Below are 13,860 nucleotides of genomic sequence, written 5' to 3'. Positions count from 1 at the left end.
TTATAAAACAATCTTCTATCACCTTAATATGTTAGAAAATTGAGACCGGAGCATTTGTCATTCCTGGAGAACGCTACTGGATGAACGCCTAGTTCCTTTCAAAGGTGGACATCCATTCAAGCAGGACAGAAATTTGTTCCACGTGTTTAGATAAAGTCAAGATAGTAATCGGTTTCTAATTAGGAGTGAAAAATTACTCTTAGTTGTTTAGCTAGTAAAGCATGTCAAACAACAGCAGGAGAAACTAAACGTGGCTGAATAAAAAGGGTTGTATAAGTTAGAATGAGTGGTTCAGTTTGTTACACTAAAAGAGAAAACGGAACCAAAGTATACTCATATTTAAGTATAATGTATATATGTTCTAATTGTAAACATTGTAAAAAAACAAAACAGTAAAATTAGCAATGTTGAAGGAATAACACACATAAAAAAACAGTACAAGATAAATGAATGAATTGCATTTTGTCATGCTACTTTGTTTTACTTACATCTTATGGTCTTAACGTGCAGCAAAGGGCCTTCATAACAAACCCATCATGGTGTGCAGTACAATAAGCTCCCTTTGCAGATGTTATTCTTTGGTAACAGCTGCTTATTTTAGTAATTGTTGTAGCAACAGGTTTTTGTTTCGTGTTGTCATTTGACCCAGGTCTGGTTAACATCCTGAATGGGAAACAGAACGAACGTAAGAAAGAAATACAGGCAGAGAATGATGTTGGAAAGGTACAGACAAAGAGAGAAACATGTATGGAAAGTGTGACATGTCACTGAGAGTTACTGTGTCCTGTTTTCAGTCAAAGTCAATTTTTTTAATACACACAGAGTCGACCCGAGGCATAAGCAAACTAAACGGCCGCTTAGGGCCCCAGGGCCACTAAGGGGCCCCCTCAGTAGAGCTGATTTTTTATTTTTTTTTATAATGTCTATGTCATTATAATATCAAACACACACAATTTCAATATTAAGTTATTTGTTTTTATAATAATATATATTTGATAATGTCTGTAGAACTCATTATTTAATGCATAAAAATAAATAAATAAATTGCTCTTGGGGCCCCTGGTGGCCGCGGTAGGTACCGCACGCTTCGCCTGTATCATGAGCTGCGGTGCAATGAGCAAAGCGCGTCTAAACGTCCAAAGCTCCGGTCAGAAGTTAAGTAAGCAAAACAATGTCTCAGAAAAGGACTTATCCTTCAGGAAGGGAGAAAAGAAAGAGGAAGAGTAGAAAAAAGAAAAAAGCCAAGATAAAAGTTTGTTTTAATGTGCCTTGGTGATCTAATGTAATGTAAAAGATTTGGAAAGCTGCTAGCTTGATAGCAACCTGGAACGGTCCAGTTCAACAGCCAAGCATTTATGTCTTTGTGTGAAACTGAGTTTAAACTTTAAATGAGTTGATTTTCATGGTTGGCTCTGTATATTTCTGAGGTATTTTGGCTTCAAAACACCGTGTTTGATAACGTTTGATAATAATTAAAACTTCTCAATGTTTGACATTGTCTAGCTAGCAACAGCTGCTACATCGATGAGCTTCTCTATGCTGTAGTATATGTTGTGTGCTGCTGAGCATAATACTTTTGTGGCTAAAACAAACATTATTTTTACATCAACTTCTAAGTTATGTGAAACGTCTGTTAAAATCATTTGAAGGCTCAGAATCAGTCCAGTACCGGTACCAGTCCACATTCTCAGGGGAGAAAGACTCGCCTGGTATAAATACAAATTTTAGCTGTTGGAGCTATGCTTAAGAGAAATTTATTTAATCAAAGGATGTCATGAATATGTGTGTAGAACTGCATCGATTGCAGTTTTCTGGCCGATCCCTCATTACCGATTTTAAGAAGCTTGACCTGCCGATTTTGATTTTAGCTAATATAAATTTTTTGGGTCTGAAATGTCGCTGAATATATCAAGAATGTCACTGAGTTGCAACAGTGGGGTAAATATTAACTGTAAACGTGCAGACCTGACCTGTTGGGTCGGTCTGTCAGTCAAATGAGAGGTTTGACTGACAGAAGAGGACAGAGGCGGATCTTTAAACCTTTGCTGATGAATATAAGATTAGGGGATAAGATGGGCTTTGTAGTGATTTGGGTTTTTTGTGTGTTTATTTAGGATTCTGTGTTCTGTTGAGTCTCCTTGTTGTCCTATCTACCCTCTGATTGTCCCCAGCTTTCCCTTGTTTGTCCTGATTGTCTTCCTGTGTATTTAAACCCACCTGTGTTTCTTGTTGGGTCCTTGTCTTGTTGCGTCTAGTCTGCCGTCAAGTCTGTCGTTAGTTTTGTAACAAAAAAGTAACTGAGGCTTAGCAGAAGGCTTAGCCGTTTTGATCCTTAGCCTTCTGCTCTTTCTATGCTGCCTGGATTATTGTTTGTTTTCATCATTTCATTCCCTAAAACCTGGGTCCGCTGTATCTGCCTTACCACCTTCACCGTATATCATGAGAGAAGGACCTGACCAAAAGTAACTACGGTGAAGAATGCAAAAAAGGAAAAAAATAAAACTACAACATGGACCTTGTACATTGGAATGAGTTAATACAATTAAGGACTATGTGGAGATTGTGGCAGAACCATACTTGGCCATCAGACTCCTCTTGGTGCTGGAGGACTGGTCCAACCATTTCCTGTGGGAAAATTTAAGGTTACTATGATTATTAGCTGAATCATTGTATAGCAGTATTGAGATCCTTGTGTGATGCATTTGTAGCACTATTTAAAGTGCAAAAGGACTGGATGGAAGAAATCAGAAGACTAGAATTCGTCTACTGGAGCTGTTGTCAGTAATCAATAAAACCAATGCAAAAGAACTGCTTTCAATACCATGTATTTTTAAAAGAAAATTAAAGTGAACAGCACAAGACAAACATACATAGAACCCCAAATTAAATATACACAGTACTGCAGTAGATCTTTCATTAAGTTGTGCACAACTGGTTTAAATTTCCCCACTGGTCAGCACAGTGTCTGACCTACACACATTCAAAAAGTCCATGGTTGAATTGTCCAGATATTTGAGATGACAATGTCCTAGCGCAAGTCGTTTCAGATGAAGAGATGAATAGTGGATTGTGTGTCCGAATGGTGAGATGGAGGGGGAAATGATACAGACCAGCCTCCTACCAGACCAGTATGGAGTGATTCTCAGGTTCTCCTGGCTCCAGCCAGTTTTCAGAAGCTCGCCATCCTTTAACCCTACAAAGGGATCACCTGGCCAATTCCATTAACAGTAGAGAGAATGGCAGCTTCAGGGCTCCAAACTCACTGGATCTTTTCAGATCTGTAGCTCCTTTGTCTCCAGCTCTCCCCCTCACACCTGACTGGGGAAAGCTGGAGCAAGCCTAAATAATTACATCAGGTGTGTCAATTGGCTGCATGCACTGTGTGACTGACTGTCACTCTTAACCAATGGGGCAGCAAGGCGGGACTAAGGGCAGTTTTTTCACCCCGGGTTACACATTAGCTCACGAAAGAGACTTCTGAAGCAGGTTCTCTGGCCTTAGCATTACAATGAAGTCATTGAATTGTTCCTTTATCTCTCCTGGCTCCTAGTGAAGACGACACATGTGCCTGTTGTCCAGTCTGCTGTCTGTCCTGCAACCAAGTAGATTATCAAACTATGCAATCGGAATGAACCTCTACCTATAAAACTGTAAGCTGTGTTCTGCTCAGGGCTCTTTGTCCTGACTGTGTTCAGTGAACGTTCGAACGCTGTTGAGCCTTTGAATAAATACTGATTAAGAATATATTCTTTGTCTGGTTCTTCAAACGGTTTTGCATCACTCTTTGTTAAAAGAAAATTTCCACAACAGTTTGGCGTCATGAACATGTGACCAGCAGGTGGAGATCTTTTTAAAAGTAACAAGATGCACCCGAACACAGGTTTAGCAGTGCACAATATTTTATTTAACAATTCTTTAAAACATTTCCTTTTTAAAAACGAAGCTTCAGGCCCACTACTCGGGTCCCTGGAACAAAAGGAAAAAGGACAGACAAGATCAGTTATTCCAAAAGAAATAAAACAAAACATGCAATGCAAAAAGAAATGAGTAAAAACAAGAAAACAATTAGTACTTCAATCACAAAACTAAGAGAAAACAATTCAAACAATGGAACAAATCGTCATTAAGTTCCAAATGCCCTTCGATGAGGCCAGAGGAGTAATGCCCCGCCCACACAGCCTGCCCAATCCGCAACAGGTTCAGCCGAGAGCGGCCTAAACAAACAACGGGAATACAAGACAAGACAGCAGAGTGTCCAAAGCGCTGCAGCTCCAAACACAATCAGGTGCCTGAAACAGAAAACCCATTAACGGTGGATCCAGATAAAACAAATCAAAAGCTAAATAGCAGGTAGCTTACCCAGGGGTGGAAACACAGCCTAACCCGGGAGGAAGCGGGTCAGCAGGTGAGGACACCCAGCTGCAGCCGGAGTTACGTCAATCCGCGTTTCCCCATCAGATACGGTTCCCCCTGCGTCTTCTTGCCGCCCCGCCCACGCGGCACAATACGCGCGTGCTCGTGCTGAGCACTGAGAAAGCACGCACATAGGGAACTACGGACACTGTGAAAGCTCAAACAATATGTTTCGGCAAAGTTGTCACTTTCTTCACGTTTTTGCGGGAAACTAATAATAATAACAATAACAACAACAATAATAATAGTAATAATAATAATAGTGATGATAAATACATATAAGTCACATATATATATATAATTATTATAAATGTATATATATGTTTAGTTATATATATATATACATATATTTATGAAATAAAAACAGGGCAATGTATTTTAATGCTCGATATTACCCATGAGATACCATTCCCCCTATGTTAAAATCACCCATCAGATACCGTTCCCCTTGTTTTAAAGTGGGGGAACGGTATCTGATGGCCATATTTTACCCATCAGATACCGTTTCCCCCATGTTAAAATCACCCATCAGATACCGTTCCCCTTGTTTTACAGTGGGGGAACGATATCTGATGGGCGAAATATGGCCATCAGATACCGTTCCCCCACTGTAAAACAAGGGGAACAGTATCTGATGGGTAATATTGAGCATCAAAATGCATTGCCCTGTTTATATATATATATATATATATATGTATTTATCATTACTGTTATTTTTTATTATTATTGTTATTAGTATTATTACTATTGGTTTCCCGCAAAAACATGAAGAAAGTGACAACTTTGCCGAAACATATATTTTGAACTTTCACGGTGTCCGTAGTTCCCTACGCGCGTGCTTTTTCGGTGCTCATCACGAGCACGCGCGTATTTTGCCGCGTGGGCGGGGCGGAGCGGCAAGAAGACGCAAGGGGAACCGTATCTGATGGGGAAACGCGGATTGACGTAATACCGGCAACGCCATCAGGGCAACACTGCAGAAACGCACGACGGGTGTAGCACCCAAAAACCAACCATGATCCCAGCCACAGATAGCAAAACTGCCACTTACGATTGCAGACGAGTCGACCAAACCCACAAGCAAACAAAGACGCACGCACTCTGCAGCGGCCCGCCCAATTATAAAGGCATCTGCCCTGCCCACCAATCAACGCTGCCCGGTGGAACACCATCCCACCACAAACAGGATCCGGCGAGTTGGAGAGGTCGAGGGCGACGAGAGATTGGATGCATTGGCCAATCTGAGGAGTTTGTCTTCAGTTCACCTCCAAACTGAACGAGGGGAGTCCGAGGTCTCGTCCCTGCTACAGCTGACCGACTGGATCCATAAGAACCTCAATAAATTTATCGGGTGAGGACTGTTTCAATTGGGGTTTTTTTTGTTTAGTTTTTTTTTTTCCATATCTGCTGGGACAGGCTCCGATTTTCTGGTGAACTAAGGAGTAGATGGTGGGTATTTTTATTCTTTGTCCACCCTAAGGGAAGAAAGTAGCCATCTAAGAGGCAGATAGTGGGTATTTTTAATCTTTTTTCACCTCTAACGAAAGAAACTATCTGAAAGCAGATAGTGGTTGTTTTTTAAACCTTTTTTTACCTTTAACAAAAGAAAGTAGCTATCTGAAAGGCAGATGGTGGGTATTTTTAATCTTTTTCACTTTTAAGGGAAGAAAGTAACTAAAAGGCAGATAGTGGGGTTTTTTTTCACCTCTAACTAAAAAAAGTAGCTTTCTAAAAGGCAGTGGGTAATTTTAATATGTTTTTCACCTCCAAGAGAAAGTAAAGAAAGTGACTATCAGAAGGTAATGGTGTTTTTGTTCTTTTTTATCACCTAAAGAAACAAAGTAACTATCCAAGGGAAGATAGTGGGTGGTTTTTAGCATTTCTACACCTTGAAGGAAAGAGCCAGTAGAGAGACGTCTCACTAAAAATATGAGTTCCGTAACCTCAAAAGTTTGGAGTGGTCTGATCCTGGCCCTAACAGTTATTTATGACCTAATGGCAAAATAAATAAATTAAAAATAGGAACGTTTTGCATGCTGAAAACAGAATTATAACTTTCCTAAAGGGGGAAGCTTGGTTGTAAATCAATTGAAACAAATGCAAACACAACTTGATGATAAAATGTATACAAAAAACAAAGCGGGCCACACTGACAATGTGGGTGCCCTTTCCCCTTTAAGACAAAGGGATACTTGCTGCAAAATCTTCACCTCTGGCCGCTACTGCTGCAGAATCTTCGCCTCCTGCCACCACTGCAGCCATTCCGCCGCTGCTGTTGACTCTTTGCCTCTCGCTGCGAGCCCGCTTTCAGCCGCCGCTGTCTCCTCTGTCCCCATGGCCATGGGGTTCCAGGCGGCCAGGCCGGCACCTGGCTGACAGGTGGCATGGGTTGTGGCGTGTCCCGACACCGTAAGTGGGTTCTCTGCCCCTCCCAGTGACTCTTCGTTGCCTGCTCCCTGTGCTCCCCCCAAGTCTCCTCTTCCCAGTGCTCCCTGTGGCCCTCCTGAGCCCTCTGTCGGGTCCCTGCAACTTTCTCAACGCCCAAAGAGGCCCGAGCTCATCCGTTGACACCTGCCTGACCCACCTCCAAGAGTGCGCTTCCTGCGCCGTTCCCGGCCTCCGGACTCACCGTCATTGGATCACCTCCTGTGCCGTTCAAGGCAGGCCCCGCCCTGACCATTCTTTGTTTTTTGTTTTTCTTTATGGACTAGTTTATTCTGTGTTTTTTTTCCCCCCCCTGGACTCTGGCCATTCGTCCAGCACCCCTCCACCCACCCTGATTGGGTTGTTTTTTGTTTTTGGACTTTTTCTTTTTTAGGCCGTCTTGGAGCCGCCCTTGAGGGGGCAGGCTTCACCTGTAAGTATCGGCCAATCCCGATCTCCCAAAATTAAGGAAATCGGTCCCGGAAATCAACTGGTTGATAAATCAGTTGACCAATAAATGTATCCTATTATACATGTATATAATGTAAACAGCACTGCCAGAGATGCAATAAGTTTATAGCAGGTGTGTGAATAATCTAATGTTCAGACTGCTGATTGCAGCTGGTCCACAATGTCAGCAGAACTATCCATCCATCCATCCATTTTCTTACACCCTTGTCCCTCAGTGGGGTCGGGAGGGTTGCTGGTGTCAGCAGAACTAGAAGGCCCCAGAACCAAATTTCGCTTAGGGCCCCAGGGAGGCTTGGGCCGGCCCTGAATACACAAATACACATTTGGGGAGAAACTCCAGACTCAGGATATTGGCGCACTAGTTTGGGGGTCTCGTCACTCTGGTTATCAGTCCAGGTGTCTCCAGTTAACATTAGGTGCACGGATAGACAGATGTACAAATACAGAAGGGCTAGAACAAGAATTGTCATAGTTTACTTGGCACAAGGAAGAAAAGATATTCAATGTGATACAAAGAACAATACAGACCTTCTTGCTTAATATAACAAGAACTGCAGGAAAAGGAAAACACGCTCATCTTTGGCTTTAAAAACTTGTAGATTTTACCTACAGATTGACATCTGAGCCTTAACAATGGGCTTACCTGGTGTGCCATTTTGAATTCAGTTTTGGCCACCTTGTGTTCCATGGCTTTTGAATTAACTTTATCTTAAAAGTTGGCTTGAACAATAACCCCAGCGAATCTAAACTAGCTAAGCGTTTCTCACTTTATGTGCTTTTGCTCAGATTTAAAATGTCATCTTGTGACGTGTGTTTGAACCCAAACTGAACAAAACTGTTTTCTAAACTTACCATTGTTTAATTTGGACTACTCCTTGTAAATTCTTGAATGTGTGGCTTTATATTCTTTGGAAAAACTTGACAATAGAGTTAGCAAGACATACTTATTATCATTCCTGACTTGGAGCTTGGCGAGCCACAGAGGTTTATCCAACAGGCAAATAAGAGCATTTTAAAGGTGTTTAAGCTCGATTGGGGTGACTGCATCACACTTTATCAACTACACTCAGTCTTCTCCTGCAGTTTACCAATTTTGCCACACTGAAGAAGCTATGATTTTAACCCCTGGCCCTGACTGATTGCTACCAGGTGGCCTCAATAGCTGTCTGCACGAGGGATTATGTGTGTGAGAGTGTGTGCTTGTTCACATTTGGAGATGAATCACAAAGACTGGAGGAAATAGTTGCGTGGAAACTCAACAACTTTCACTACGTCCTCTACGCTGTTAAAGATGCAGATGTGGTCTTGACTGTCTAGAGCTGCACATGATTATGTGTCTGTTTGGGAATGTTGCAGAGAGAAACACATTTTTCATGCTAAAGTATTCAGAGGTGTATAGGGTTATTAGCATGTGTTTATAACTCTGTGTCAGATTCTCAGTATCTGGGCTTCCACTTGATGTCTTGAGGGATGGCCAGACGATGGAAAATCCCTGCTGTAATGCTAATCAGCTAATTCATTCTGTCAGATGTGTCGAGAGGATAACAGTAGTTTAATCAGTACTGCTACAAAGCAGCTGACTGGAGATAAACAAAGCCAAAGCTGTCTTATTGCAGAGATGTTCCAAAGATTTATCTTTATTAAAACTAAAGCTTAAACTTTTATGCATTGTTATCACGACAACTGGAGTTGCTGTTGCTGGTTTTCAGTTGTCAGTGGAAGAAAGCAGGTAAAACAATCATTTTACACAATTACACCATAAATCAATTTAGAATCTGTACTTTTTTATTTTAAAAAGTATTTTTAGGCAATCAAAGTAAACTTGTACTGAACAAGCTGATTCCTAATTTTATCCACTTCACTTCCCCTGTACATCTTCCTTGTGAGGACCTTCTAATTTGTTAAGCACTTCACAAAGTTTAGCTTTAGGTTCTACCGTCCATTCCTGACTGAAGCTTGGTCTTAATGCTCTGATGCTAAAGAAAAAAGAAACTGAGAGAAAAGCCAAAATGAGAACAGCAGTACAAAATGATGTAAGTTTATATTTGGCTCAAGAAGACTTTAGCTGAAAATCAAGTTGTGCTAAAGATGGTCTTTCTGTTAACTAGACTTTTCATGTCTTTCGGGGCCCAGTACATTTTTTCAAACTCGAGACATGGCTATATGGCCTCTCTTAATGATAAACCATTTCTAAATGACTGAGTAACCTGATGGAGGATTTTTTTTCCTGTTGGAAAAAGCCAAAACAACCAGCCAGGAAGTCTCAGTGTTTACACACGAGAGCAATGAAAAGGGTTCTTACTGCAGCAGCATGTATGACTTCCTAGTAACAAACTCATTTCCAAGACGTTTCCAGAAAAAGACAAGCTTTTACTGCAGAAATATTTAAAGCAGTGGTGACTCGAGACACAACAAGGGCAGGTTGATTTGGAAAACTTTTTCACTAAATGGTAAAATTGATTAACAGTGATTTGACACATATGAACACATTGCTTCATATTGGATTTTTGGAAGAGACAACTTCTTTCAAACAAGACTCCCTCCCTCAGCAGAAAGGAAGTGACTAAACGGTTACCGCTCTGAATGTGCCCGTTAACAGGAACTATGACGTGGCAACAGCTTGAATTTATTTTTCAATCTATGTTGCTGCAAATTTTATTTTAAACTTTTTTAGATTGTAATAAACATGTTGTAAATGTACTCATTTTACTAGGAGAATTATTGAATTCTTTTAAAAATGGCTGAATTTTATTGCAATTATTTCAGAAATGTCGAGAGACTCCACACAAAGGCCATGTACTCATTGCAGACTGTGCAGCTGAGCAGGTCTGATTCTAATAGGTGGTAATTGCCATGTTTCCCGTTTATTTTTAATGCTGTCAGGGTTATTACAAGAGAGCCATTCAGGCCCGTGGTTTTGGGTTGCCACTGTTTGTCTTTTTGTTCACAGGAGTGTGACCGGGGGCAGTGACATCTGCTAAATAAAATATCACTCACATATGGACACACAGACCCCTCCTTGCATCTAATGAAGCAAAACAAAACAAAACAAAACAAAAAACAAAAAAAAACACAGAAGCAATGCAAAATTCAGACTGTATAGTCAAACTTCATTAGTCGTATTTGCGGTTGCCTGGTTAGCAATTTTTTACTGACGTTCTTTCAAACAGGAGTTGCATATTCTTGTAGCGTACACATACACACACACACACATACACATGAGCACTTTGGCACATACTAAATAAAAGATTGGACCCTAGTAAACCAATCTTGCCCATATGCTGAATACAGCGTCAGCTTCCACGCCGTATTGTACCGCCGTATGACATTCTGCAGGATAGAGTTACAATTTGCAAACCATAACATGGGTCAGAGTTGAGAGAGGTGGGGTTAAACCAGAAGACTAGTATTCCCCGCTAATGAAAATCACATGCATTTTAGCAGCAACAGAAAGTTTTAGTAACACTGTTATTGTTTCTTTAAAAAAAAAAAAAAAAGAGTACTGGATGTAGAAACAGAAAGCACTGGGTAACTGGTGTCTTTTGATTTGCCAGGTGATGTATTCAGTTGCATAAGAGCTTGGAGTGCACACTCTGCACAACCGGCCTGATCTGGAGGACTGAATACGAGGGAAGCCAGCGAGACCGTACAGCCCAGAATACAAAAAGAAAATCAGCCATAATGGCAAATTATGGGATGTGTTTTGGTAAAGCAGCACTGCCCCATTCATTATGGATCATTATCTTTAACTGGATGAATAAAAATTTTCAAGGCTGGTTTATGTTGAAAAACCCCCAGTATAGATCTGTTTGTGTTCAGTGCTTTTGACACTTTCATTAACCGTCACACTACGTTGATGTGAATGTTTATGTGGCATATTTTAATCTTACTGCTTCATTGAAAGAATAGTTTGCTAATAACCTAGGTTAGGTGGTTTTATTTTAATGTATTTTACATGTATATTCACTTTTATTTCTTCATCAAGCTATTTTCTGATCCGGTAGAGGATTAGGCCTTCTTAGGGAATTTTCCAAGAAATACTTGGACTCTGGAAACGATGTGTGCCAACGTAATTCACTCAAATAGCCGTGTTCTAGTTGCTTCGTGGGAGAACAAGTTCATTTTAACAGCATTTTATTTCCAGGGTGTGAACTTTCTCTCTATTTAATCACAGATAATTACCCAAGCTTTCGGGAAGTTGTGTAATAAAAGTGGAAATGTACGTATGAGTAAGGGGCTTGCCTGTCTGTCTGCATGTAAAAGCACATGCGTACAGCAAAAGCAAAGGAAAATGCTGACTGCTGCCCCTAATGAGTTGCGTGTTTCATTAATTCACTCCATAAAGAAAAGCGTGGACCACCACTGATCTAAACTTTCTGTTTTATGTGAGTAAGCCAGACTCTTAGTCCTGCTAATTCCTCATTAGGTTTTCCTTGTGCTTGCTGAATTTAACTATCCGTATTTCCATAATTTCCCGTGGAAACCCTCCAATGTAACATGGTTCAAGTTCATTCAAAGGCTGAAACAGACAGAGGCAGAACTATCATGCAAATTTCTATGATGGTGTACACCACTGGAAACAAACTTGTGAGTTATATTCACGTGAGCATAGGAATATGAAAGCCGCAGATTATTTAAGCACTGTAAATTGGAATGCGGGGCCTTTATGAATCAGGCTCGTTTGTCCAGCACATCCCATAGATCCTCAGTGGGATTGAGATTGGAGGCCAAGTCAACGCCTCAAACTTCTGCACCTCACACCTTCCCTGGAAACATATTTTTCAGTTATGGAGGAACACATTGCCCCCATGAAAGACAGTGCCACCATTAGGGGAATGCTGTTTTTATGAAAGGGTGTGTATATTTTCAAGAAACATCCAATTTATGGAAGGAACAATGGCTTCTCAGCAGAATATTGCCAAAACCATCACACTGCTTCGGATAACTTGCCTTGTTCAGACAGAGAATCCTGGTGCCACATGTTTCTAGGTAATCAATACACAAACACCAGACCACCTACATGATCACTTCATATGAACAAAGTATTAACTGTTTAACTTATCCCATCCACTTTCAGGTGGAATGATGATGAGGTAATCAGAGTTATTCATTTGATCTTTCAGTGTTTAAAAGGTTTATTGCCTCAGTACTCAATCTCTCACAAAGGGCTGCTAGAATGCATAAAGATTTGGCATGGCGCAACATTTTGGCATCCATACATATAAACTCTGCCTGGTGCCTGCCAACACTCTCTCAGGCATGTTAGTCAGACTTTCACTTTTGTTTTTACTTTTTGTACCTGCTCTTGGGAAGCTCCATGACAAGAGAAGCTGTAAAGCTTTGAAAGGGGAAAAACACAAAAGTAGTTTATTCCAATCTATATTCTCATTACAGTTGTCAACAACATTATGGTAAAACTGTGTTTTCAAAATATTTAGCAGATGTAGATGTGGCTTAACTCCTTAAAAGAGCATTTAGACTAGGGTTTATTGGTGCAGTTGTTTTTTTCAAGAGTGCAGGTTTCTTTGTTGCTTTATAGGGCAGATGAAAAGTTTTATGTCTTTATGATTTAGGGGATAGCTAGCGACAGTGATTTCATTTATGGACTCTCTCAAATAAGAGATTTATCAGTGTCCTGCCAAAACACACTTATTCTGATTTAAGCTTTAAATAGTTTCATTGCTTTGATCGTGTTTTACGTTTGATAATTCCAATCTTTTCATGCCAGAGCCTAAACACTGCAAGAAACACGCACTTAGCTCAGAAATTTACAGCAAAAGTAAGTCACAGTAAATATGCAACGAGTGCAGCATCATCCGAGCTCATTTTTCACCACCATCTGCTCCCAGGTCTGACACATAAAACTTCCTTGATCCTTTGCTTCAGCAGTCACAGCCAAGATAGTTCAATGGCGTTCATGAAGTCCTCAGAGCAAAACAGTCATATGCTCTGGCAGAATTTCCTGATGACTAAAAGGCGACTGGGCCTCAGTTTGAACTCCAAAAATTCCTGCTTTTGCTCCACAACACCGTTAGGCCCATAAAGTCAGTGTCTGTAGCATGCTGAACCTTGGCTTACTGTGACTTAGGAATTTCATAAAGACGTTCTTTACATGTCAATGGAATTGTCTAATAAAAGTACAAGATAAGATGAAATAAAATCTGTTACTTGTATTCCATATTGGTATATTCAAAGTCAACATCAGTGCCTTTAGTCATACAAGAACTAAAAGCAAGCTTGAAGTAGATTCTGCCACTTTACCGGTTCAGGGGATCTCCCCTTCTGTCCACATATTGGTTAGTCCTGCAAACAGCCAGCACTACCCTTTACATATATTTCAGTTGAATAGAAATAGAGCAAATGATGTTGACTTCCATCTATTAAAGTAAAAACATGGTTAAAATGGTGAAAATACTACACATATACAGATGTCTATTGATATGCGTGTTTGGCTTACACATCAGTGACATTGAGGATGTTCAAATAGGCTAATCTAGGCTGAGTTTGAACAGCATATTGGTTAAAACAGTACAATTTGTAACATATTTCTGT

The 13,860-nt window shown here is 40.5% G+C and overlaps 1 long non-coding RNA gene across 1 annotated transcript; it reads left to right on the top strand.

Moving 5' to 3' along the window:
- The first annotated feature begins 5,118 nt into the window (after positions 1-5,118).
- Positions 5,119-12,919, top strand: LOC145552246 (uncharacterized). The gene is made up of 2 exons (XR_014088221.1): positions 5,119-5,764; positions 10,863-12,919. It is a non-coding gene; the product is annotated as an uncharacterized LOC145552246 (long non-coding RNA).
- The last annotated feature ends 941 nt before the right edge of the window (positions 12,920-13,860 follow it).

Source organism: Poecilia reticulata, chromosome 7 (genome assembly GCF_904066995.2).
Source record: "Poecilia reticulata chromosome 7, P_reticulata-male-v2, whole genome shotgun sequence".
NCBI classification, from domain to species: Eukaryota; Metazoa; Chordata; class Actinopteri; order Cyprinodontiformes; family Poeciliidae; genus Poecilia; species Poecilia reticulata.
The sequence above is the reverse complement of the archived record's forward strand: the minus strand, read 5'-3'. Positions and strand labels throughout refer to the sequence as shown.